This window comes from Lontra canadensis, unplaced genomic scaffold, assembly GCF_010015895.1.
Source record: "Lontra canadensis isolate GAN:19392208 unplaced genomic scaffold, GSC_riverotter_1.0 scaffold106, whole genome shotgun sequence".
Lineage (NCBI taxonomy): Eukaryota > Metazoa > Chordata > Mammalia > Carnivora > Mustelidae > Lontra > Lontra canadensis.
The window spans coordinates 160,209-183,353 of NW_022631100.1; the positions used below are offsets into that span (position 1 = coordinate 160,209).

At 41.4% G+C, this 23,145-nt stretch overlaps 1 protein-coding gene across 1 annotated transcript in view; it reads left to right on the plus strand.

The window, feature by feature from the left end:
• Window positions 1-23,145, plus strand: part of DISP1 (dispatched RND transporter family member 1) — a 169,236-nt gene that overhangs the window by 62,669 nt on the left and 83,422 nt on the right. Inside the window, exon 4 of the mRNA XM_032838792.1 lies at window positions 4,336-4,398. The gene's annotated coding sequence lies outside the window, so the exon portion shown is untranslated. The remainder of the gene's footprint in view (window positions 1-4,335; window positions 4,399-23,145) is intronic.

The window sequence follows — 23,145 nt, forward strand, 5'->3', positions numbered from 1 at the left end:
TATTTTGGAAAAAGTAGACAGGAACAGATTTTTGAATGGGTACCTTTATATATATTTGTGTGGGTTTATGTATCCAAACGTACACATGAAATAAGACTATTTTACCAAATGAAAACATTTGATTAAAGGAAATTTTGAGGTGGGGACTTCAATAATTAACATTTAGAAAAACAGCTTTTCTTTCTTTTCTGTTGAGTTAGAACCTTGCCCCATCTTGAAAGGAAGTACTACATGAGCAGACAAGGAATTGTCTCATTTCCTTCTGAGCCTGACATGGAGAATTTTTAGCTTTTCTTAATCTTTTCCATCATGGTCTCGTTACCGTATGTGTTCATGTCATTAGATAATCAAGAACAAAATACTTGTACATTGCAGATCATTTAAGATAAAATGCACATTGCAAATAAGTATAATAATGTTATTTTGCAACGATTTTTCTCATCTCTTTAGATTTAGCTTCTAAATTTAATTCCTCCTTGCAGGTGTGTGAATTTCTCTTTACTACTCAAGGGTCATTCCAATCATCTGCAACACAGAGGAACATTTTCTCTAACTAGTGTAGTAATTTGGGAATGGCAGGTATCTGGAGGACTCCAATGGCATGGCAAAAGGAGGAGATTGATGTCTGGTGGGATATTGTCTTGTCTGCATTACATTTGAAAGCATCTTTGTCCGGTGAGGGAAGAAAAAATACTGCAAATTTGCAGGTTAATGCAAAGGAACTGAATTTTTCTCTTTATAACTTTGTAAATGGAGAAATTCTCTCTATGTTTCCTTTGTTGTAGTTTTACAACTTCCTATGTGTTCCTCTCTTAGGGCATTTCCCATTTGTCTGACTTGGTTTTCCATGGAATTTGACAGAACAAAGAAAACGGTTTATATGGAATTACATAAATTCCTTATTTCTCTGACGGGCCAGACTCACTGGACATAAATGATAATGGCAATAACTGAAAGTATGTTAAACATCAGCATAGAGGATCTGTACAGATTCGCAGAAACTAATATCCAGTGGAGAAATTAAAAATATTATCAGAAGATAAAAGTTTTCCAAGGGACTTTTTCAGAAAGAATGTCAAAGTCTGTCCCATGTAAAGGCTTTACTGAAATAGGTAAGATTATGCCTGGACCAGCCTTTAGGAAAGATGTGTGTCTGTACAGTAATTAGATTAGTGGAAGGATACTGTTAACTAAAGAAATGCCAGTTAAAATATGGCAGGAGAATAATTTCATGTCTTTTAAACTGACATTTTCTTTGTTTTTTTTTTTTTAAAGAAGAGGAGGCCCATTCCTTGTCAGGTTGAAGGATGCAGAGGACAGCTTAAGCACCGTAAATATGTTCATAGCCTCTGACCCAGGAATTCCAAGCATAAACATTTATCTTAAGAAAATAATTGAAAAGACTTAGACACAGCTGCAACAGAGACCAAGGGTATGCACACGGACCAAGTGTTGTATAGAAACCTTATTTTTTCCACTTTGCAGATTGATTGTTGAGAGACAGACTGTGCAGGAGTTACAAGACATAGTGGCTCAGCCACAAGCACGCACAGAGCTGTTAATTCTGCAGATAGACTCGTACGTGTGCTTGCACAAGGCTCAGTGGAAGTACAGCCATGGCTCTGGAAGTGGGCAGTGTGGAGGATCACGGTGCCAGAATATGGCGAACTTGGACGGTGTGCTAGCTGTGCTTCTGGGTAGACACATGCCAGCTGCACCCGCATCGTGGTGGGGGCCAGTGACACACCACGAGGGGAAGGGACTCTGATGATGAGGAGAGCCGGCAGAGTAACAGCTCGGAAGACAAGGACCCGTCTTGTCTTTCTCACCCTGGCTCCCCAGTAGAGGACCTGTCCTGTAGCTGGCTGTCAGTCAGGGGTTCGTATTTCGTCCATCACTCTTTTCTCTAGACTCTGATTGCTGGTGCAGGCTTCTAAACTCCTGCCGGGTGACTTCACCAGAATCACTTGAGATGTCTGTTTGTTTATTTTTAAAGATTTTATTTATTTATGACAGAGAGAGATAGTAAGAGAGGGAATACAAGGTTGGGGGAGCTGGAGAGGGAGAAGCAGGCTTCCCTTTGAGCAGGTAACCTGATGTGGGACTCGATCCCAGGACCCCGGCATCATGATTTGAGCCGAAGGCAAATGCTTAATGACTGATCCCCCAGGTGCCCCACTTGAGATGTTTAAAAACATAAATGCCCTGGTCTCTGTTCCCAAGTATTTATTTTGAAATAATCTTAAACCTTCAAAAAACAGGGACGCCTGGGTGGCTCAGTCCATCGAGTGCCTGACTTTTGATTTTAGCTCAGGTCGCGATCTCAGGGTCCAGGGATAGAGCCCGGGGTCAGGCTGTGTGCTCACTCTGTGGGGAATCTGTCTGAGATTCTCCCTTTCCCTCTGCCCCCTACCCTGTCCCCATTCACCCCCCCATAAAATAAATAAATAGAATCTTAAAAAACAAACTTAGAGAGGTCCCCTTGACCCTTCACTTAGCTTCTCTTCATGTTACCCTATGTAACGATAGCACAATTATTAAAACAAGGGAATGAACATTGTCATAATACTATTAACTGATCTATAAGCCTTATTTGAATTCTGCCAGTTTTCCCATTTATATCCTTTTTGTGGCCCAGATCTGATCTAGGAACCCACATTGTGCTCAATTGTCTTGTTTGCCCAGTCTTTTTCAGGGTGTGATGTAGCTCCTCAGTCTTTATCTTCCATGATGTTGGCAATTTTGAAGAGCCTTTTTTTTTTTTTTTTTTTTGGTAAATGTCTCTCAATTTGGGTATATCTGATGTTTTCTCGTATTAGACTGAGGTTATGCATTGGGGCCGAAATACCACAAGAGTTATATACCTGTTAGTAGATCCTATAAGGGGTAGATGATGTCAAGTCTTATTACTGGTGATGGTAACTTTGATTTCTTATGGTGTCCACCCAGGTTTGTTTCCCTCTGTAAAGTTACTCTTTGTTCCTTTGTATTTAAGTATCTTGTGAGGAGGTACTTTGCAACTATCCTATTTCTCAACAAACCTTACCATTAGGCAGATACCAGGTTACCATAGTAGTGATTCTTATAGTCAACAGCATCTATAGCTTGATGACTTTGTAAATATCCTGATTCTCATCAAAACGCTGTGACTCTTGCCTGCAACAAGTATCACTATGGAACTTGCTTGATTGTTTATTTTTACCCTCCACATTAATAATTGGAAAGCGACTGTAAGGAAGAACTGTCTCTTTCCCCTCATTTACTTATTTATGTCAGTGTGGCCTCAGGAGTGTTTACTGGACCCTGTGGGCTTTCATCCAGTACCATCATTAATTTGTTTTCCTGCTCAGATGGTTGCAACCGTGGCCATGGTGAACTCCTTTGAATTAGCTTTTGTCTTCTTTCCACATTTTTTTTTTAGCACATTTATACTTTGACGCATCACAAAATATTCCAAGCTCATCTTCTGTTTTTTTCTGCAATGGCTCTAGAACTCCAAGGGTTTCCTGTACTGGAGAGTGGCATGTAGAAACCAAGATCAGGATGCTGGATGTGCCCCCTGCTGTTTGGGTGTCTTTGCTCGTAGGTCTATCTGGCTGGACGGAGCTAGTTAACGCATATATGCATGCAGACTCAGCTGCACACATTCGTTTCAGTATCTACATACCTCTGACTCAAATCCCATAGGATAGGGTTCTTTCTAAAATCGCCCATCTTATTGGTCACTTGTTTCTCCAGCAGTGAGAGACTTGTCTCCTGTTATCTATAATACATTTACTTGTTTGTTCAAATCTTGTAGACACAAAAAGCAATGACTCTAACTGGAGGTCGGTTTGTCCCCAAAGGCCATTTGGCATTGTCTAGAGACATAGTCCATTGTCGCAACTCAGGTGGGGGAGTGCTAATGGCATCTAGTGAGGACAGACCAGAGATGTGCCCAGGACAGCCCCCACACTAGAATTAAATGGTCCAAAATGCCAGTAGTGCCCACACTGAGAAACCTGGGGCATCGAGCAGTTTCAGAATGGCCAGCCTATACCCCTATGAAAAACACATAATCTTTATGTAGTTCCTTTTTCTTTAGTCTTACAGTATTCAATCAAAACAGTGTAGTTGAGTTTATGAGGACCATTTCCTTCCTCTGCCTCCTGCAGTATGGTTGTGACTCACTCGTAACCCAGTTAGTGTCCTTTGTTAGTGTCTATACTCAGTGTGGGGTGTGATCGATTGAACGTAGGTTCTAAAAGTCAGAACAGGACAGAAAGATGTGCTCTGAAAGTACAGAACAGTTTTTATAAGTTCCTCAGATGACTCTGATTTTCACCTTTTTTTCAGAACCAGTGGTGTAGCCCATGGGCTGTGAAGTCAGACCTGAATTTACATCCAGTCTCTAATCAGGTATGTAATGTTGGGTAAGTTACTTTCCCTCCCTGAGTCTGTACTTTAAAGGGTTGTCATGAGGGTGTGAAAGTGTACACGTGGTGTTTATCAAAACATCCACACAAAAGGGGGAGTTGAGAGGAGAGCTGTGTTCATTCTTTCATGTATCCATGTAACAAATATATTGCATCACTACTATGTACTTGTTCCCCAGTGAGACAGAATAACTGAGATCTGGCTCATGCCTTTGAGGGGTTCATATTTTAGGGGGGCTCTTGGTGGTTTTAGAATAGCTATTTCTTACATTGATGTGCAATATAAGAGACTACAGTGAAAGAAATCATGATTTTGTGGAAGCTTTTCCCTAGAAGGCCCAACAAATGCAGACTATCTGTACCTCTCTGGTCAGCTATTGTGGTAAAAAAAACAGCCATCTAGAGAAACAGATCATTTTAGGTCTCTGACTCTTTCAAATAGAAGTCATTTCAGGCTTGTAAGAATGTCTAGATATCGGACTATATGAAGTTGAACTCTCTAGGGAGCATCTGTAGTCAGATGTTCTTGGATACTAAGCATTCAGGCAATTTTTAAAAATATGTATGTGTTCTAGAGCAGTGTGTCTCAATTTTAGTAGGTACACAGATCATCCGAGGATTTAGTTCAAAAGCAGAATCAGAGTCAGTACTTCTGGCCTGGGGCCTGGGACTCTGCATTTGTAATAAGCTCCTAGCAGATGTAGCTGGTTGTGTGTCACACTTCGAGCAACAAGGGTTATGGCCTGACTTTGAATCATATTTTTTGGCTTTGAACCCTAGTTCTTCAGCTTATTAGATGTGTGCCTCTTATTAGTGATTGATTTCACACTGAGCATATCATACCTTGAGATTATTAGCTATTAAAATCAGCACTTGGAGCTTATTGACATTTTAAACTCGCAGTACATGAAGACAGACCTCTAACAACTCATTGGTAGATCAGAAAGCAAGTGTTGTGATTTGGTATTGCAGCTAAAGATGTACTTCTTCTGTTTGGATCCATATATTATCTTTGAGATTTTTCTTCCCCATGGCGACAACCACTGGTACCTAAATAAACTGCAATTAGGACCAGGGTTGTGTTTTGTTTTGTTTTGTTTTGTTTTTTAAATAGGCTCTATGTGGCCAACTTGGGGCTCAAACTCACAACCCTGAGATTAAAACCTGAGCTGAGATCAGTGGGTGGACACTTAACTGACTGAGCTCCCCAGACACCCCTGGTTTTTTGTTTGTTGGTTTGTTGGTTTTTTTAAGTAAGCTCTACACCCAACGTGGGCCTTGAACTCACGACCTGACAACAAGGGCTGGATGCTGTACTGACTGAGCCAGCCAGGAGGTGCCCCAGTACCAGAGGTTTTTAAAAAAATGCATATATATACACACACATACATATATATAACACTGTCCTTACTATGTCAATATATAAATAATAAATAAAAATGTTATAGTGAAGCAGTTTTTGAAATAATAACTAAATAACTAAATAAATAACTAAAACAATACTTTAATTTATTATTTACATTGTCCTGTTAACAAATTTCTAATTTGTGTGTTTTTGAATTTAATGAATTTTTTGGTACAAAAGTACATTTCTGTAATTTATATTCTAAATTGGGGGTATGTGCTCAGGAGCACAAGGGGTGGAAGAAAAAAGTTTTCATTTTATTGCTTTGTAACAAAGAAAAAAATGACTTTCTTTTAAAAACAATATTGAGGGCAGATGTGAATGGTTTGCCACATGGACAAACTAAAGATCCCTTCAGGGTGTTTTCAGGATATCTGACACTGAGAAACTCTCTATGACCACTCCAGGTAGTTTAGCTGGAATTGGAGACGCTTCAGTCAGGACTAAATGTCTGGCAACACAATATTCCTCCCTTCCCCAAAACAGAGGGTAAAGGATCCCAGAATTTAAGCGACCAGTTGGTGTGTTACATTGATTAAATGGGATTGACCTAGTCCCGATTAATGAGAGTTCCAGGATCTTCAAAACAAAATAATTATTAGAGCATAAGGCAGTAAGTATAAATGGATTAGCTCACCCTGGCATTGTAGCGAGGTGAGCTGCTTGGGGTCTCCCTTGTTCTCGGTCTTTGCCTAGGCATTTCCGGCCAGCTGAGCCGCAGTGTCCAGACTCTTTGATCTGTAGAACCTTTTACACTCTTTACATTGGTTGAGGACCTCAAGGAGCTTTTGTTTATGTGAGTTACAGCTATCAATCTTTACCATGGTAGGAATTAAAACAGAATTTTGGGGGCTCCTGGGTGACTCAATTGGTTAGGCGTACACCCTCAGCTCAGGTCATGATCTTGGGGTCCTGGGATTGAGCCCCACGTCAGGCTCCCTGCTCATCGGAGAGTCTACTTCTCCCTCTCCAGTTCCCCACTGCTTGTGTTCTGTCTGTGTCTGTCTGTCTGTCTGTCTGTCTCAAATGAATAAATTTAAAAATCTTTAAAAAAAAGAATTTTAGGGGCACCTGGGTGGCTCAGTGGGTTAAGCCTCTGTCTTCAGCTCAGGTCATGATCCCAGGGTCCTGGGATCAAGCCCCGCATCTGGCTCTCTACTCAGCAGGGAGCCTGCTTCCCCCTCTCTCTCTGCCTGCCTCTCTGCCTACTTGTGATCTCTGTCAAATAAATAAAATATTTTTAAAAAATAAAAAAAAAGAAAAAAATTTAAAATAGTCATTAATTCATTAAAAAAATAAACCTATTACATGTTAAGATAAATACCATATTTTGTGAAAAAAATAACTATTTTTCCAAATAAAAAGAAGAGAACCGTGGCACGGTTTTACACTGTTTACAGATTTCTTTACTGTCTGGCTCACTAGAAAGAGCTGGATTTTTCTGTTTGCTTAGTCTGCTACAATGTTGCTCATCATGTAGCCTCCAGAAAACTGCACTGGACACTTATGAGAGAGTAAGAGTGAAAAGGGGACTGACCTAGCAGGTGCCCTGGAAGGGGATGTGGGACCTGGGGTCTCCCTTCTTCCTGAGTTAAGGGGGGTTGCCATGGCTCTCCAAGGCCTGTGTGGGCCTGGATCTGCTTCTTGGGAGAGGATTGGCAGGGGCAGAGTTAGGGGCTGCATGTGGAGCCGTCTTCCCTGTTTCAGCCTCCCTGACTTAAATCAGCTTCTGTGGTGCTCTGATGTCCCACATGCTGCCTGGGTGTGTCTCTGCTGTGTCCAGTGGTCTCTTCCAAGTTTCCTGAAAAATAGATTAACTGGATAGGATTTGCCCAGTTTTGAGTTTTTCTTTTATAAATTATTCATATATATTTTTTTAAGATTTTATTTATTTATTTGACAGAGAGAGATCACAAGTAGGCAGAGAGGCAGGCAGAGAGAGAGGAGGAAGCAGGCTCCCTGCTGAGCAGAAAGCTCGATGTGGGGCTCGATCCCAGGACCCTGAGCTGAAGGCAGAGGCTTTAACCCACTGAGCCACCCAGGTGCCCCAAATTATTCATATCTTTTCTTACCTTTTGTTAGTAAACATTACATGGAAAGACAAATGAACAGTTAAATTATGTTATTGTTAATGCCAGACTTTTAAATGATCATATAAAATTCCTAAACTTGTTTTTTGTGTGTGATATAGGCCCTTGGTTGAGTTTTTAAAGGGAAGTGTTTCAATAATAGCTTTTATTTTTGTTCTTTTTTTAAAAAAAGATTTTTTATTTTTTCATTTGAGAGAGAGACAGAGCACAAGGAGGGAGAGGGAGAAACAGACTCCCCGCTGAGCAGGGAGCCTGATGCTGGGCTTGATCCCAGGACTCCGAGATCATGACCTGAGCCAAAGGCAGACACTTCACTGACTGAGCCACCCAGGTGCCCCGAAGAAATAAATTTCTTGGCGGGGGGGAATATATATATGTATATATAGTAACACTTTCTGCAGTGAAGTGATTCCTAATTTGTATTATAGAATTGAATAGATCCTGTTTTATGCCATGTCATGCAAACTCAGTGTGATACTTCAAAAAGAGCACCATGATGTTCTAGTGTGTTCTGCCCCATGAGAAAATGTGAAAACCCTGCAGAGGGCAGCTCGGTAGGCCATGTTTAGGCTTCATCTGCTGTGTGTGCTGTCACCCGTGGAGTCCCTGTCTCTCAGCTGTGGGGAGACCTCTCCAGCTCCAACACTGGAGCTGATGCTCATGCTCCTTTAGTGTTTCTTCTCCACGTTTTCCTGATGCTGATGGCACAGAGCGAGGGGCTGGGTCCTCTAGTGTGAGTGCTGGGAGAACATCAGAGGCAGAAGGGGAAAAGCGTGCCCATGGAGCAGCTGCCTGATTCAGGTATTCTTGTAGTAAGGAAATGTTTGCTGAGCACCTACTATGTCCTTTAGAACTACACTGAAAAGGTCTGAAAACACTAAGACTCACCCACGCAGGTTATAGGAAGGCCGAGTGTGGATCTCTCCTGTAAAGAATGCCTGCATTTCTTCCTCGAGGAGGATTGACTAGGATAGGAGGCAGCTGAGCACAAATGTGGCTGGCTGGGGGCCAGCTCTTTGAAGTTCCCTGAGCTTGTGTAGACTCGGCCTGTGGATCCCAGCATCCCTGCGGTAGAGGAAGCTGCATGGACTTTGATGTTGGAACTGTTTTGAGACCGTCTTAGGTTGCGCTTCCTTTGAAGCAGAGTGACTCAAGGCAATCTTGGCATACCCAGGGCCAGTCAGGTGACCTAGAAAAGCCTAGAAAGAAAATTCCTCTGCCAGAAGGGAGTTGAAAATAGCTGCGGGTTATTTGAAACACTATGTTTACTTAAAGAGTTTTGAGAGAGATTATTTGGAGTTAATCTAGCTTCCCTATAGGTAGAGGATTAGTTGTTGAAGAGGATTCCTCCATGGGAAGTTGGGCGGGGTGTGAAGGCCCTTCAAGCCCTCTGGCCGGTGGCCTATGTCCTTGCAGACATTTCTGGGAAGGGCCAGGTGACGAATGAGTGCACAACTCTGCACACACACCAAGTGTGCGGTTGAGATGTTTTCAGTGAAGGGTTTCAAGTGGGGAAAAATCACCACAGATGCTGACGATTCAGTTCAGAGATGTGGAGTTATCGAGTTTCTCTTCCCTGAGGTCAGGTTAATCGGAAATCGGAAACCAAAAGCTGGTTTGTGTTACCCTCTCACACCTTAAAACCTTGCTTGTTGAGACAGGCACATTTTTAAAATACTTGTTTGAATACCTGAATTACAAACCTTATTTTCGTGTGGTTTGTCATCCTTCTGAGTGGCTGTCCTGATCGTAGCCAGAGCATCTGGACATTTCTCTACCAGTTGAGAATAAAGTAAACCCATCAGAGTTATTTTTTTCTCCCGTTATTCTGATACTCCTAGGTCAAAATACTGAATAGTGTCAGGCATAAGAGTTTCCTGAACTAAGTAATTACTTATAAATACTACATTGGTCTTTTTAAAAAAGTTCAATCTTGTTAAAAAAAAAATGTTCAATCTTGTTTTTTAAAAATTCAATTCCTTTAAACTAAAAACAACAACTACATTTCTCCTACTCTCTACCTCCCCCACCTCTGGCAACTACCTGTCTGTTCTCTGTACCTGTGAGTTTGGGGTGGTTTTTTTTTGTTTTCGATTCCATAAATAAGGGTGATCCTATGGCACTCATGTTTCTCTCCTCGCTCTCTGACTTATTTCAGTTATCCTACCACCGTCAGGGTCCATCTGTGTTGTTGCAAATGGCAAGGCTTCATCCTTTTTTATGGTTGAATAGGGATATGGTACACGCACACTCACAAAACACACACACACACTCACATCTTCATTCATTCAGCCATCGGCAGACACCTGGGCTACTTCCACATCCTGACTGTTGTCAGTAATGCTGCAGTAACCATGGGGCTGGAGATATCTTTTCAAGTTAGTGTTTTCCTTTTCTTCCAATAAATATCCAGAAGTAGCATTGCTGGATCATAGGGTAACTCTCCTTTTCATTTGTTGGGGACCCTCCACCCCGTTGTCCACACCGGTTGCACCAGTCTGCATTCCCAGCAACAGTGCCGGAGGGTTACCCTTTCTCCACATCCTCACCAACACCTGTTGTTTTTTATGCTGATTTTAGCTATTCTGACAGTCATGAGGTGAGATCTCACTGCAGTTTTGATTTGCATTTCCCTGATGATCAATGATGTTGAGCCTCTTTTCACGTGTATGTTGGCCGTCTGTATGTCTCCTTCGGAAAAATGGCTCTTCAGGTTGTCTGCCCATTTTAAAAATCAGATTTTTTTTCGATTGAGTTATGTGATTTCTTTATATATTTTGAATATTAGCCCCTAATCAGATATGATTTGCAAATATCTTCTCCCATTTAGCCAGCTGCCTTTTCAGTTTGTTGATGGCCTGATTTGCTTTATTATTTATAAATATCATGTTGCTTTTATTTTGAACATCTTCCTGTTCAAAATAATGATGTCCTTGAGAATGGAAAGAGCTGGGGCACCTGGGTGGCTCTGTCATTAAATCTCTGCTCAGGTCATGATGCCAGGGTTCTGAGATCGAGCCCTGCATTGGGCTCCCTGCTCAGTGGGGAGCCTGTTTCCCCCTCCCCCATTTCCCCTGCTTGTGTTCCCTCTCTTGCTGTCTCTCTCTCTCTGTCAAATAAATACATAAAATCTTTTTTTTTAAGATTTTATGTATTTATTTGACAGAGACAGAGATCACAAGTAGGCAGAGAGGCAGGCAGAGAGAGAAGGAAAGCAGGCTCCCTGCTGAGCAGAGAGCCCGATGTGGGGCTCGATCCCAGGACCCTGAGATCATGACCTGAGCTGAAGGCAGAGGCTTTAACCCACTGAGCCACCCAGGCACCCCAAATAAATAAAATCTTTAAAAAAAAAAAAAAGAATGGCAACAGCTTTTGTCCTAATGTATTAGGTGGGAGTGGGGTTCAGAGGTCACAATAGCAGAGAAGTGGCGCTGCAGACCCTTTATCATCTGATTGTTCCAGTCAATGATCCTGGGTTCCAATAGGGACTCTCCTGGGGCCTTGGCTGCTTGGACTTTGAATATTGATTAAGGAACTTTAAGGAGTTCATGGTTTGGGTGGATTTGCAAAGTTGGTCTCCCTGAATGTGAGGATCAAGTTGGCATTTCCTACCAGTTGTTTCATTGAAGACCATTCCTACTTTGTGGTTTAGCTTTGTAGACTTACCCCAAACAGTCACAGCATTCTTTCTTTGAGCATCCCCCCTCGCCGCTGAGTGATGTATGTGCAGCACAGAGAAGGGCCTGTGGTACAGTTTGATCTCAGCTGGAGAGGAAATCCCAGTGACCCCCACCCCCAGCCCGGGTGACACAGGTTGGCCACAGCACAGGCGTGAATAGCACAGAGCAGGTCCCTACACACGTGTGTGGTGTTTACACACACAGATGGAACAAACCATCTTCTAAACAGTAGAATTTCAAGCTATTACATGTGTTGGATAAGCCAATCTTAGGAGTTTGAGTAAAATTTTTCATGGTAGCATATTGAATGAAAAGAGATAAAACTTCTACTTTTGTTAAGTTTTTTTTCTGAAGCAAGGGCGTGCCCAGTGGGGTGCTATTAGCACGACCACAATAGTGGAAAGATCTCTGAAACATTCAGTGTACAGTGTTTTTATTACTGCTGTCCACTGAAGGTAACAGAAGGTGTTCCAACGATCCTTATTTTCTCCCACAAACTTCCACAACATCCCCAGTGCTATCTTTTATGAGAACTACAAACATTTTAGAGTTTCTTTTTATGTTACTTTAGTGACAGCCTTATCCTGAGTCACTGCTTGTGTTCTGTGTTTTGGTGGGTTTTTGTTGTTGTTGGAAAGACTTCTTAGAGATTTCTTAGTTTACTTAGATTTCAAGTTGTTTACTTGTTTTTAGCCTTGAAACCTTTTAGATAAGTAGTATGTTTATTTTCCTGAGATTCTAACTCTTGTTAAAAATACATTTTATACTTCAAGTCATGTTTTTCTGGTTATGGTGTATTTTGGAAAACAGTGTCAGGACCCTTTCTGAGGTCAAGAATTTTTACTTTAAGAATGAGGGAAGAAGAAATGTCAAAATCCAAGTAAGCGAGTATTAAATAAATTGACATCTAATCCCTTGAAAGCCAGGGTTCTGTTTGGTGTCCAGTTACCTTGTCTGCTCAGATAATTAATGATAGGGTATCTTTTTCCCCCCAATAAGTGCTTTTCTGCAATTCCTAAAGATTCTGTGTAAAAGGAACTCTTTTGAGAGATTTTCTGATTGAAGATGACATGCAAACAATAGCACTTGGGACAATATCTCTTGGTTTGTGTGATACTGTTTTTCTTCCAAATATAGTTTTGAATTGGCTTATCATTTTTCTCATAGTCATGACCATATATTATTACAACTACATGAAATGTATGTGCTTTGGGCAAAGACCATAAGAAACACATAAAAAAGCAAAGTCCCTATTCTGTTAGAAACTTAGGATAATGGGTAAAAATAATTTTTTTTAAAGATTTTATTGATTTATTTGACAGAGAGCGAGATCACAAGTAGTCAGAGGGCAGGCAGAGAGAGGGGGAAGCAGGCTCCCTACTGAGCAGAGAGCCCGATGCAGGGCTCGATCCCAGGACCCTGAGATCATGACCTGAGCCGAAGGCAGAGGCTTAAACCCCTAAGCCACCCAGGTGCCCCGGTAAAAATAATTTTTAAAAAATTTCTCAGTGTTGCGGGGTACTTGGTTGGCTCAGTCGGTTAAGCATCCAATTCTTGATTTCAGCTCAGGTCATGATCTCATATTGAGCCCCATGTCGGGCTCCACTCGTCTCTGTCCCTCTGTCCCTCTGCCTGTTTGCTCTTTAAATAAATAAATAAATAAATCTTTAAAAATTTTTCTTAATGTTGCTAGCATTACATTGGCAATATCTAGAAAAAAACATTTAGCCCTTCTCCATTTTGCTATTTCAGAGCAGAAAACTTAATGAAGAAAGTTTAGAAAAGTTTCTTGTGTTTTTTTTTTTAATTAACATATAATGTATTATTTGCCCCAGGGGTACAGGTCTGTGAATTATCAGTCTTACACATTTCACAACACTTACCATAGCACATACCCTCCCTAATGTCCATAACCCAACCACCCTAGCCCTACCCCCTTACCCCCCAGCAACACTGAGTTTATTTCGTGAGATTAAGAGTCTGTTATGGTTTGTCTTCCTCCCGATCCCATCTTGTTTCATTTTTTCCTTCCCTACCCCCCACAACTCCCCACCATGCCTCTCAAATTCCTCATATCAGAGAGATCATATGATAATTGTCTTTCTCTGATTGACTTATTTCGCTCAGCATAATATCCTCTAGTTCTATCCATGTCGTTGCAAATGCCAAGATTTCATTTCTTTTGATGGCTGCATAGAATTCCGTTGTATATATACATGACATCTTCTTTATCCATTCATCTGTCGATGGACATCTAGGTTCTTTCCATAGTTTGGCTATTGTGGACATTGCTGCTATAAACATTCAGGTGCATGTGCCCCTTTGGATCACTACATTTGTATCTTTAGGGTAAATACCCGGTAGTGTGATTGCTGGGTGGTAGGGTAGCTCTATTTTCAACTTTTTGAGGAAACCCCATACTGTTTTCCAGAGTGGCTGCACCAGCTTGCATTCCCACCAACAGTGTAGGAGGGTTCCCCTTTTTCCATGTTCTCGCTAACATCTGTCGTTTCCTGGCTTGTTAATTTTAGCCATTCTGACTGGCGTGAGGTGGTATCTCATTATGGTTTTGATTTGTATTTCCCCGATGCTGAGTGATGTTGAGCACTTTTTCATGTGTCTGTTTGCCATTTGGATGTCTTCTTTGCAGAAATGTCTGTTTATGTCTTCTGCCCATTTCTTGATTAGATTATTTGTTCTTTGGGTGTTGAGTTTGATAAGTTCTTAATAGACTTTGGATACTAGCCCTTTATCTGATATGTCATTTGCAAATATCTTCTCCCATTCTGTCAGTTGTCTTTTGGTTTTGTTAAAAGTTTTGAAAAGTTTTATCTTCAGTCCACGAATTTAAATCATTTTGAGATCAGTCATAGCTAAGAGCTGTGCCTTTTGAGTTCTTTTGTTGGCAAACATTCTTAAATATTAAATATCTGCTGGAAAGCAGAAATGAGTTGATGAAGAATGTATTAGTGCTTAATGAGATTTCCTTTAATAAAGAGTCCTCAAACTTTCTTTGTTTTTAAGTGATTACAGCATCCTTATAGTGAACTGCCCGCCATACTAAATAGGCTCCTTCAGTCATTTATTCAGCCTGGAGAACTCCCACTTGCCTTCTGCGTGACTGTACGCTGGGGACACAGTCAGCAGTGGGCAGAGCAGGCCTGGGTTCTGGGGTTAGTTGTCTATGGAAGGGCAAGCTTACTGCACACCAGCCACACACCTGGCACCATCCTACAGGCCAGGGTCATGCTCAGTGGAGGAAGAAGCAAACAGTAAATAAGTACATACATAGATGATTGAGCTAACTTCAGATTGGGGCCAGGACCTCAAGGCCAGAGAGAAATAGCCGTGGACCTGGACATAGTCTGTTTTATAGACTAGAGGAGATCAGTGCCAGTATAATTAATCACACAGATAAATAAGATAAATGCCACAAAGGAAGAGTAGAGTGAGACCATGTAAGTGAGGGAGGTAGGGACTAGTTCATTTTGAGGGAGACGGGGAGGCCTTCCTTGAGTAGGTGACATTTGAGCTAAGATTGAACGACGACTAGGTATGTCAGTTTCCAAGGTCTGCCATATGAAGTGCCATAGACTGGTGGCTTAAACGGCAGAAATTTATTTTCTCATAGTCTGGAAACTAGAAGTCTGAGATCAAGGTGTTTCTTCTGAGGCTTTCGAGGAGAATCTCTTCCATCCTCTCTCCTAGCTTCTAGTGATTGTGGGTAGTCTTTGGCATTTCTGGGTTTTAGACACATCACCCCATCTTTGCCTTCATGCTCACACAGGCATTCTCCCTGTGTGTGTGTCCAGGCTTCCCCTTTATATCAGGACACCAGGCATAGGAGCTCATCTGAAGAAATTCCTCGGTTTTGATCCTACTTCCTAATGAGGTCATTCTGCGGTGTTGGGGTTAGGACTTCAGTGTGTGAATCTGGGAGGACATGGCAACTCACAACACCTGTTGGCCAAGTAAAGAAGAGGGGAGGGGAAGACTTTTTTCTTAGGAAGTGAGGACAGCATGTGAAGGTCTCGTGTTGGAAGGAAGCCTGGCTCACTGAAGGACAGAGTTGGGAGCCAGTGCAGTGAGGTGGCCCTAGGACATGCTAAAGATAGGACAGGTGCAGAGGCCGCGTGTGCCCTGAGCATGCCCTAAAAGAAAGCAGGATTGCCACCTCCAGGTGCTGAAATCCAACAGACAGAAGTTTGTATCTGTTGGTCAGGAGTAAGGCTGCAGCTGCAGGGAAGGACCTGGGGGTCAGGGCGTCCTGGGTCAGAGTGTGCTGAAATCACTCAGGAACAGTGTCTCGGATGGAAGTCCTGGGCTCCTTAGAACCTGGGGAAAACCTTCATTGGAGGAAGAGGTCAGACCAGGCAGCCCACAGAAAGGCAGTAGGAGATACCTGGAATGGAGCCCTGCTCAGAAAACCAAGTTAGAGGACTGATTAGTGGCAGCAGGTGCTACATGGAGGTGGAGGAGGAGGAGAGCTGAGAAGAGAGCAGAGGTCAAAAACCAGGCTCTGTAGGAGGTGAGAGTGGAAACCTGACTGTTGTGTGTTGAGGAGGAGCAGGAGTAAATCTTTAGTAAGGATCTTTACATAGTATACATTTATACTACAACATAAGAATACATAGTAAATGTACTGAGCAGTGGCAGGGGAGAGGGAAGGGAAGGCGGTGCTCAGAATGGTTTGATTGGAAGCCAAGAGCAGGAAATCAGTGGGAATGGGAAGGGCAGGTGATGAATATACCTTGCACAATTTATGTCCTTTTCCCCAGACCCCTAAATGGTGGGGAAATCAGGAAAATAGGGAAAATATTGTAACTCTCCTGTAAAAATTAAGGATCAGCAATCAAGGCATAGATTGATTCAAAGGGTCCTGCTGACATCAAATCTTTAGCGAGAGCAGGAAACCTGGGTGCAGGTGTCAGGGGCCAGGGCACACATTCCTGGGAACCTGGACGGGAGCATGCAGGAAGAAAAGATTCACACTCTCCTGTTACATTTGGCTGTTACGTGTATCCATGTGTATTCTTAGTCATGTCTGCTGCTAACAGTGAGTCGTTCTTGCAAACAAAGTATTTATTTTAAAGATTTTATTTATTTATCTGAGAGAGAGAGAGAGCACACAAGCAGGGGGAACAGCAGGGGGAGAGAGAGAAGCAGACTCCCTGCTGAGCAGGGAGCCTGACACGGGGCTCAATCCCAGGACCTTAGGATAATTACCTAACCCAAAGCAGACAGTTAACTGACTGAGCCCCCCCAAAACCCCACAAAATAAGTATTAATAAGTCCATTATATATTTCATCACTTTGTATGATTCCAGGGAGTGGTGTTCCAAGAACTAGCCGGTACTCATGCAAACTGGCGGTCTGGACCTGTGGGTCTATGTCACGCCATTTCCCTCTCTAGAAGATTCAAATGACATTATTGGAATGCTGCCTCATTATGTTTGCTGACAGTTTCCAGAGCTTGATACTTCTACAGGCTGCAATTATTGTTAGTACTTGAGTAGAACAAAGCTGTGAGCATGGCTGTGGGATTGAAACTGATTTGTAATCTGAATTCATGACCTAATACTGACCTCGTTGGCAAAACCAAAATCAGGGCAAGCAGGCAAAATGATCTCACCATTAAAAGAGGAAATGGGGGGGGGGAAGGAAATGGGTATGGAATTTAAGAAACAGAACAAGTGAACAAAGAAAAAAAAAAAGACAAACCAAGAAACAGACTCTTAACTCTAGAGAACATGCTGATGGTCACCAGGGAGGAGGTGGGGGTGGGGGGATGGAGGGAACAGGTGATGGGGATGAAGGAGTTTACCTGTCGTGATGAGCACCAGGTGACGTATGGAACTGTGAAATCACTATATTGTACACCTGAAACTAGTATTATACTGTATGTCAACTATATTGGATTTTAAGAAAACAAAAAATGGAAATGAGTTTAAATGAAGCAAAATATACCCAAATGCCCAGCCCACCCATTTGTCACAACTGACAACCCCCTTGGTACTTTTTTGCATCTGTGCAAAATGAAAGAAATTTTTCTGTGTCTGGATCATTTGTCATGAAACAGAGATTAAGACTGTCACTGTTTTGTTTGTTTTAAAATTTTTGTTAAAAAAATGATGACTTTTGGGGTGCTGGGTGACTCAGTCAGTTAAGCATCTGAGTCTTGTTTCAGCTCAGGTCATATTCTCAGGGTCGTGAGATCGAGTCCCAGTCAGGCTCTAAGGTGGGCATAGAGTCCACTTGGGAGTTTCTTTCCCTCTCCCTCTGCCATACTCGTGCTCTCTCTAAAAAAAAAAAAAAAAAAAAAAAAAAAAAAAATGACTTTTGGGGCACTTAGATGGCTCAGTCAGTTAAGCATCTGGCTCTTAGTCTCAGCTCAGGTCTCGGTCTCAGGTCATGAGTTCAGGCCCCATGTTGGGCTCCACCCTGGGTGTGGAGCCTACTTAAAAAAACTAAAAAATAAAATATGATGACTTTTATATATATTTTAATTTTTAAATGACTTGTTGGACATTTACATTATGTTCATTTCATTTACTATTTCCTATTATTAGATGTCTGTGAAATATAGATCATTTTTACATGTTATTGGAATATGTAATCTTATTACAATATGTTGGTGGTTAATAATAATAATAATCATGCCTTTGTTACTAAATATCTTGTGTTACAGGGAATCTCTGAAGCTTTTAATATAATTCTGTCTTGGAAAAATTATTCACTGTGTATAATTTCTGTCGCTTGTTATTTAAGACATAAATGTATGAAAAATACAGACTAAAGTATGGTACTGAGAATTCTCGGGGATTCCAGTTTCTGGTTTCAGAAATGTCACAAATTCACCACGTGAGACACTGAGGCTAAGAGGAAGGACATGGGTAGAGAATACAACGAAGAAGGAGGGACACTTCTTTCCTTTTTTCCTTCCTGGGAAGGAACTAAGGATGCATGGAAATATGGATGAATTTCAAAATCTAAAAGATGGTTTCTGTTTTCTCTCTAAAGAAGGCGTGAATTCATACCTCTTGGTTATCATGGCCACCAGGCTGTCCTGGCTGGCCAGAGCAGGGTATAGTTGGGGAAAGCTGACCAGGGATGAGTCTGAGGGAGCACTGTCCAGCTGAAGACCAGGGAAAGCATTTGGGGGAAATTCTGAAAGGTTTACTGACAACCCTTTATGGAGCTAGCCCCCTTGGTGCTTTTTTGCCTCTATATTCATTCCAAGTAGTTAACTGAATAACACTCAACTTAGAAAACTAGTTTAACACATTTTAGCATTACCTTGGCTTATATTTATTGTTTTAAAAATAAGTGACTATTTTTAAACAAAATTTATTATTTGAGAGAGAGAGAGTGTGCATGTGCATATGTTTTCACAGGTGTATGCATGTGGGGGAGGGGCAGAGGGAGAGAGAATCTCAAGCAGGCTCCCCACTGAGCAAGGGAGCTCAATCCCATGACCCTGAGATCATGACCTGAACTGAAATCAAGAGTCAGACCCTCAACTAGTCAACTGAACCACCCAGGCACCCCTAGAAGTGATCCTTTTTAAGGAATACCAAAATAAAGACTTTTGCCATTTTTCTTAATCTGTTACTACTCCTTGTTGAAGGGATGCGTCAGCATCAGCAGCTGCTCTGCTTCTGACTCCTGATATCAAGACAGCATGATTGATAGACAAACAGATAAATACAACAGAATGAAGAGTCCAGAAATAGACCCACACATGTATAGCCAATTGGCTTTTCGGCAGAGGTGCCAAACATTAGCCTTTCAACATGTGATGCTGGGTTAACTGGATCTCCTGGGGGTCAGGTGAGATAACCTTGATCTCTGTCTCACGGCAAATACCAAGGTCTGTAAAAAATCTATCATAGACCTAAATGTTGTAAAACTTAAACCTGAATCTTATAGAACAAAGCATGGAAAGCCTTTGTATACTTAGGTTAGGCAGAGATTTCTTGGTCCACTCAAGCCCCTGTAACAAAGTAGCACAGGCAGGGGTGGCTTACAGAAAACAGACTTTATTTCTCAGAGGTCTGAAGGCTGGAAGTCCAAGATCAGGGTGCTAATGTGGTCAGGTGAGGGCCATCCTCCTGAAGGTGAAATTCTCCTTGGGGTTCTCTCTGGGCTCTCTTCTCTAAGGGTACTAATCCCATTCATGAGGGCCTCGTCCACATGGCCTGATCACCTCCTACAGGCCCACTTCCTAATCCATCACATTAGGATGTGACTATGAATTGGGGGGGAGGGTTGGACATAAATATTTAGAGCATAACAACTTCTTAGGAGAAAATCACTATTCATACGATTAAAAAAATGTTTTGATAAATTCACTTCAAGACTGTACATGTTTCTTGTTACTTCAAAAGTTACTATTTAAAAAATGAAAAAGCAAGACATAAAGTCGGACAAAATATTTGTGAAACAATGTGTGACAAAGAGCCTGTATCTGGAAGATCTAGTCAACTTTTTTTTTAAATTTAATTTTATTTTTTATAAACATATAATATATTTTTATCCCCAGGGGTACAGTTCTGTGAATCGCCAGGTTTACACACTTCACAGCACTCACCATTAGTGAACTTTTATAATACAGTAATAAGACGATTTTTTAAAAATGGGCAGACCTGAAAAGACACTTCAGTTCTTTAAAATTCACAGAAAGGGGGCTCGTGATTCTTGATCTCAGGGCTGTAGTTTTGAGTCCCATATTGGGTGTAGAGATTGCTTAAAAATAAGATCTAAAAGATAAAATACAATTCACAGCAAGATACCACTTACAGCCACCAGAATGGCTAAAATAAGAAAGACTGAGAAGAACAAGTGTTGGACAGAAAGCAGAACGAGTGGAACATTTTCAGTGGGCAGGAACGTGGCATTATCACATGCCCAGCAACCAGTCTCTGAGTAAACACACGTGCAATTCCATAGCTGCGTAGTTAGTGAAAACAAAGACTTGTGCATGAGTGTTCACATCAGCTCTATCTATAATCAACAAAAGCTGGAAATAACCTTGGCGTGTATCCACAGCAGAACGTGTAAATGCATTGTGGTGCAGTCTTTGAGTCAGTGCTCTAGTGGGGAAGAGGCATCTGTGAACACAGGAGTTAATTGGTGCTGGCTGGAGTGGCATGGAGTCGGGAGGCTGGCTGGAAAGGGGGCAAGAAGTGACATACTCTGTAGCTCGAGTCTGGTAGTGGTCACGTGGACGAGCCCACCTGTTTGTCAAAACTCACTGAAATCTGTACATGTCATTGTGTGGAAATAATACATCAACAAAGCTGTTTAAAAATAAAGTGAAAAAAAAATAAGAAAGTGAAATTACATATTCAATGATTAAAATACTGTTAGCATCTAGTTTTGTGTATTTGTGAGAAAGTATATGATCACTTAAATTTGCAAGGAGCCGTTCTGTCTTTCCAGGGGGTTGTACTAACCCTTCGAGGAGGCCGTTCCATTAGCCGGTCATGAATGGTTTAATGTTGCACCTAACAGATGTGGTGTGATCGACAAATAATGAGGTCTGCCCTGATGTCTCCAGGAAAAGCTTCTGAACATCTACAGCTCTCACTTTCAGCTGAATGGCTTATATACTTAATGTGCATACCACTGTTATTATATATATATTTGACTGTACCTTCAGAGGCTCAAGTACTTGGTGTCTTGGTTAAACTACACATGCTTTAAAAGCACGATTGTATTCCTTTTGGATTTCCTTTGGAGAAAATTTTCCCTGTGTTACCTGAGTACTGAGAGCACGCCTTCCCCCATCTCCGTCTCCAGCTGCTGGTAAACAGCACCTGCACGCGCTGTCCTGCTTTCCTGCCTTGTGTCTGTGTGTCTTACAGATGGTTTATTGGCATCTGATTTTCACTAGCTGAGTTCTTGGAGCAAAAACATAAGCTTGCTTATGAAATGGTCTTATTTGTAGGGTTCTGGTTGCTTTCTCCAGGGTTGGTTATAGCTTATAGCACATGGAAGAAATTTAGCTGCAGGGATATAAACATCTTTTTGAGTGGAGAAAATCTGTGCCAGTTGATGTATTATAAAAGTTTAAGCCAGATCAGAATGTCTTTTTCAGAGGTGGGAAGGGGAATTATTTTTTAAAAGACCTGAGTTCATACAGCGGTTGGGGGAGGGACACAATGACTGAAGTATCAGCTTGATTTTTATGTGGCATAGAATGTTCTTTGAGAAGGAAAAGTGCTTCTCTTGAAAAACAAATGAAAATTTTTAGGTCATTTATAGATCTTGAAACCCTTCCTGTTGAATTTTTGGTTTAATAATAACAAGAAAACTTTTTTTTCAATTAAAAAAGTGCCTAACACTTAAAACCATGTTGTTGTTGTTTTTTAAGATTTATTTATTGACTTAAGAGAGAAAGGGTGAGAGAGAGTGTGAGTGGGAGGAGCAGAGGGAAAGAGAGTCTCCAGCAGACAGACTCCCCACTGAGCAAAGAGCGGGATGCTGGGCTCCATCTCTGGGCACATGAGATCATGACCTGAGCTGAAATCAAGAGTCAGACACTCAACAGACTGAGCCACCCAGGCATCACCCCCCAACCCCCGCCGCCAATCTTTTTCAAATGCTGCATCTCTCGTGATCTCCCCAACAGCCCCCTGGGGTTGGCAAGGAAGGCACAGTTTCCATTTTTAATAGACGCTATGTGACGTTGCCTCCAGGGTTAGCTTCTATAATACATATTACATTACTTTCATTCCCTTACATCTCCTGATATCTAAGCTTGATTTTCAGACTAGTTTAAATTAAATAAGCTAGTTGGTGTACTTGGGCCCTGATCTGGTTTATCAAAGTAACTAACACTAGTTACTAACACTGAGCTACTTTAATTAACTAACACTGAGCTACTTTAATATTTTGTGACATTTAATCTTTGATGCTTCTGAGAAAAGATTTATATATCTTTTTAGAAAATAAGTTGCAAATACATTTTCAAGCAGCTTCTTTTTGAAATAACGCTTGGTGTGAATACAGACCTTTACTTTTCAGTTGATTCGTACAGTAAGGCCACAAGAAAACTGAAGTACACAAAAATTATGTTTCATACAGTCTTTCCACTGCCTTTTGCTGTCTCCTGAAATTTTCAACCTGTTGATCATAGGGAGAAAATCAAGAAAATAGAGTCTTAGGTTCTAACAGTAAGAGGATATCTACAACAGTTTTAAAAGTAACTTGCTTTCCTTCAGTCTCTGCCTTCCATATCTAATTTTCTCAGGCAGATGTCAGATGATGACTAAGATGTCTTCTTAGTTGATGATTTGTCATCTACGATTTCTAAGTTGTGGGCATTCAAACACAATTTTTATGTTAACCAAGTTTTCAATAATAAAATCTCCATTTTAATGATGTCCTCATTGCAGAGGGTGAGGGCCTTATTTTATATTGTTTGGCTTAAAGGAATGAGATTGTTTAACTGGAGCAAGAAGAGATTTAATGTCAGTTTCTATGTAGAGCTGTCTGTTGCCTTAATCCAATTTTTCCAAAAGTAATAGCTTTTACACACCCAAAAGTTTTCT